The 5,000-nt window shown below is 41.1% G+C and overlaps 1 long non-coding RNA gene across 1 annotated transcript in view; it reads right to left on the bottom strand.

The window, feature by feature from the left end:
• Positions 1-3,570: 3,570 nt before the first annotated feature.
• Positions 3,571-5,000, bottom strand: part of LOC135095356 (uncharacterized) — a 1,670-nt gene continuing 240 nt past the window's right edge. The window contains exons 1-2 of the long non-coding RNA XR_010264342.1: positions 4,656-5,000; positions 3,571-3,802 (exon numbers count right to left, since the gene is read on the bottom strand). The exon at positions 4,656-5,000 is cut by the window's right edge and continues 240 nt beyond it. This is a non-coding gene — a long non-coding RNA (uncharacterized LOC135095356). The remainder of the gene's footprint in view (positions 3,803-4,655) is intronic.

The following is a 5,000-nucleotide window of genomic DNA, read 5'->3' as shown; positions in this document are numbered from 1 at the left end:
ATCGACGACACTTACACTGCGTCCTATCAAGGTTGGTGGAGAAGCCATTGGACTAAAGAAAACCAAGAGTCCACTTCATTACACCTCTCCAGTCAGTGATACCTTTGGAAATTCTCAACTTTTCACCACAAAACGTTCCATCAAGGTCGGTGGAGAAGCCTGTGTTCTTTATATGCCTGTGTGTGTGTGTGTGTGTGTGTGTGTGTGTGTGTGTGTGTGTAGGGGGAGGAGGTTGCCGGTCTCTGTCTGTCTGCATGCCTGTTTGTATGTATGGTTGTCTGTCTGTCTGCCCGTCTGCTTCCCCTGTCCCCTCACTCTCTCTCTCTCTCTCTCTCTCTCTCTCTCTCTCTCTCTCTCTCTCTCTCTCTCTCTCTCTCTCTCTCTCTCTCTCTCTCTCTCTCTCTCTCACACGCACACACACACACACACACACTTTTCCACTCCGCTTCGCCTACAACGAAACATCCCCACACACCGGAGGAACTGCACACACAAGCAAAAATGGAACCAATTAATACAATATTTTATATGAGAGGAAAACAAGTACATCACAAACTGACGCACATACTCAAGGACGCCACGTACATAAACACAACTCCAGCAGAAGAAAATGAACATCGTCTCTTCAGGAAACCAGTAAACACATTTCGAAAAGCCTTACCTGAACCAATATATGAATAATACAACTGTTGTACTATTATTTTAGAAAACTAAATGAACTGAAACACCTGTGACGCAGACAAGACGGCATTTCTGTCATATTTCATTCTCATACTTCTGTCACTGTTCTTCACCCAACCTCTACTACTTCTTCTTTCAACCCCACTGTCTATCCCTCATTATCTGATTTGATCCCTCTTGTCTCACCAGCCACGCACATACATCAATAGCCTAAACAGGTGTGTAGAAGCCTTACAAAGGACTCCACCACCACTTCCTCCTCCACGCTTAACCCACATGGCGTCTGTGTGGAGCAATTACTGAAGGGAAGAAAGAAGGTGAGAAGCGAAATAATGCAGAGCTGAAGGAGGGAAGTGGAGCAGAAGGTGGAAGAGGTGTAGTGGGTGCAGAGAGAACAGAATGCAAGATATGAGCGCACAAGAGGAAAGAACGAGGGGGAAGAAGAGGGGAAAGAAGGGAAGAGTGAGAGTGGTAGAGGGTAATAGGAGGAAGGAGTGTAAAGCAAGGAAAGGAGTAAAAGAATGTAGAGGAAAGAAGAGAGGAAGGAAGGAATAAGGTGAAAAAGAGGGAATATGTAGTGTGAGACTGGGCAAGAGAAACGAATGAAAGGGTGCAAGAGAGAGAAAGATGCAGGAGAAAGGAAGGAAAGCGAAGGAGTGTGGAGGAGGGAAGGAAGGCGCGAATGTGGAGAGGAAAACAAGAATGAATGAATGTAAGGAAAAGGAAGGAAGGAATTGCAGTGAAGAAAGAAAGAAAGAATGAAAGAAGAAGAGGGAAGGAGAGAATCGATGAGAGAAAGGAAAATAATGAATAACAATGGATGTGTAAAAGGGAAAGAGGCATTGAGTGGAAGCGAAAACGTGTTGATTATGAAAAGGAAGAAGGAAATGAATGATAGTGAATGAAAAAGGGGGAAAAAAAGGGGAGAATCCACGTGAATAAATTGGGCAGAAGGAAGGAGTAAGTAGAAAATGGAAGAAGAGGAAGTAGTAGGAAAAAGAAGAGATAAAAACAAAAAAAAAGCACAGTAGCGATTTGTTACGAAAGAGGAAATACGAAAGAGGAAATAAAGTAGAGGAAAAATTATATAAATCCGATCACAATTCAGATTTAATTTCCTGCAGGAGTTTGTTTTGTACTTTGTGTTGTGGTGGTGGTGGTGGTGGTACAGGTGTTAACGGCTGTGGTTGTGTTGCTGTTGTGTTGGGGCTGTGGTGGTGGTGAACCAGATGGTGTGGAGCTGGGCTTGTTGTTGTTGCTGTTGTTGCTGTTATCGATTTTTATATTGTTTTACAGAGAGAGAGAGAGAGAGAGAGAGAGAGAGAGAGAGAGAGAGAGAGAGAGAGAGAGAGAGAGAGAATGTTAAAGGAAACCTGGTGTGTCGTGGCGTTGACCACACTGAAAGGCAGGCATCTACTCATAACTAGGAGTAGCCGGAGATTATAGGAAGCCGTGCCACGTAACAAGGAACATAATATACCATTTTGTCTCAATCCTTATTTATATTTCCAGTTCACATTACCCACATCAGTGCACTACACATTCTCGATCCAATGGGCATATTTGTTGCTCCAGTCCGGCACTACAACCAAACTTGTAATTAGAACCAGTGGAGTTGGCACCCCACTTTCCACACGATCAGCTACACTGCCCTCACGTTGACACCACTCGGCCTGACTCGTCCACCTGGCAACCTAACGCCATTGGCTGCTAATTCCTGCAACCATACACCAACATAACTATTCTTACACAACCCTCACTATGCATCGCCCGATAATGGACAGTTGTTACCTAGCCCAACAATCACAATTCACTTTGTTCTCCCCGATAAGGAACATTATTTATAGAACCCGTTAAACACACAATGAATACTTAACACTTAAGTGTAGTTTTCAATGCCTCCGAATAACACCTTATCCATATACTTAGTGCCACGAAGATTACTATAGAAACAAACACCCAACATACATTTCCGTGCATCCTTTAACACGCGGACAACAACAAGATTTGAACGAGAGAATAACCCACATTCTCCAATAGCCCGTCCTTGGGTCGACACAGGGCAGTGTCCAGTGAGCCACGCTGTCTCACAACTGAGTTACTGCATGACTGACCGCAGTCCTCTCAGTGCTCTGACCTAAGCCTTGTCACGTCTTCACTTCCTCAGTACCAAATCATCGACGCACACCTCAAGCTCCAATTATACTAAATTACAGACGACTCCTCAAAGCATCACGTTGTGGTGAGTTGAAGCACACACCAACCATACATACCTTTCATTTCCCCTGAAGACTAAGGGCTCAGTATTACACACATGTATGGGATCATATGAAGATCAGCCACCCCAGCTTATTTCACCTGAAGAAAAACCTTATTAAACCTAACCTAACCTAACCTAACTTAACTTAACCTAACTTAACCTAACCTAACCTAGCCCAACCTAATCTATATAGTTAGGTTAGGTTAGGCTGATCTTCATATGATCCCATGTATGTGAGCCAAGCTGATCATGTTTGGCTGAACTCTGTAACAACTTTGCTGGGTCACTTATCTGAGTGCCCGGCAAACATTTGAGCCGTGCAGACATCACTGCTGCTACAAGCCACTCAAGTAGTCACCAACCACTACACTTCGCAGGTACCTGCCACACACACCTTTGTTTATGCTTGTACTGGAATCACACCAATAAGAACGTCTTATTTTCACCAGTTTGCCAATAGTGCTAGTAATAAATAAATAAATAAATATATATATATATATATATATATATATATATATATATATATATATATATATATATATATATATATATATATATATATATATATATATATATATATATATATATATATATATATATATATATGAGGTAAGCAAGGATACACCAGACTTCCTTCTTCATTTATTGCAACGTTTCCAGGTGTAAACATTCTCCACCTTGCAGGCAGCAGCTGGATGAGCAAGTGAGGTATGCTAAGATGGAGCGACGGAGACAGGAAAAGGTGACATTGGGAGGCAGCCTTGGGACATCCTTCCCTCGCAGGTGTGGTGCAGGCCTGGAGAAGGTGTGACATTGGGAGGCAGCCTTGGGACATCCTTCCCTCGCAGGTGTGGTGCAGGCCTGGAGAAGGTGAAGGACAAGAGAAGAGCCTCATTAAAGGTAAGATGGAATAATGTAGTCAAATTGATGAAACAAATAAGGTGTTACATTTCGATAGTTAAAGTATTGATGAATAGGTCTAGAATTCTGGTCCATAAAGTACAGAGATTGTTCACAGAACACTGGTGACTTAATAAAGCTAGTTGATAGATAGTAATTGATACAAGAAATATTTCACCTCTGAAGGTTTTCCAGTACATACATACATCATTATAAAAAAATGCTATGCAAGTTTGAATGGATAGTCATCTTGATTATATTAGAAGTTGAAGTTTACCATTTAATCAAGAGGGTAAATAGTCATGTGTTATTGGTCACTTGGGATATGCAAACTGAAGTCTGCGGACCAGCGTGTTTTTGCAAAATATTTTAATTATATTTTTTATAGATTTACATGTTTTCTTCAATGAATGTGTAACTATATCGTAAGCCACACAATGTCCTCCTTTCTGGCAAATTTGTTGTAATTTCTTAGCCCCTTCCCTTGTTAGAAATACAGTCCATCATTAGAAAGCAGCAGCATTCACTCTCTGATCTGATGATGACCAAAATCTGATAAATGATAACAAGGGACTCATTATCAATGATAACAAAGGAACTCATTATCATGTATTTGTTAATAATTAACACTGTTCAGAAGGAGTAATACCGCTGTACGACCAATACTGCTGTTTTATATATATATGTATATGTATATATATATATATATATATATATATATATATATATATATATATATATATATATATATATATATATATATATATATATATATATATATATATATATATATCACACACACACACTTTCATACCTTGTGATTCGATCGTTCTTCAATTCTAATAACTTGACCAGGATTGGCGAACAAATCTTGTGGTCCAATTCGACCACGGTCCTCCAACTGGATCACAAACATCGGTTCAGGTTCAAGTGAAGCCACTCATGCCGTCAGTGAGGCAACTACTGTCATCCACGTAAGTGAATGAATGTATTACTTGCTACTCGTGTGATGTACTGGTGTGCTGTGGGTGAGGCTTATGGTTCGATAAATACCAAATGTACACCATCGCCTGCAGTGGTGACTGACTGTTGAACCAAGGTCGTTCACTGACCTGGTGGGCGGCGCAGGTGGCTGTCTCTCTCTCTCTCTCTCTCTCTC

This window comes from Scylla paramamosain, chromosome 48 (genome assembly GCF_035594125.1).
Source record: "Scylla paramamosain isolate STU-SP2022 chromosome 48, ASM3559412v1, whole genome shotgun sequence".
NCBI classification, from domain to species: Eukaryota; Metazoa; Arthropoda; class Malacostraca; order Decapoda; family Portunidae; genus Scylla; species Scylla paramamosain.
The sequence above is the reverse complement of the archived record's forward strand: the minus strand, read 5'-3'. Positions and strand labels throughout refer to the sequence as shown.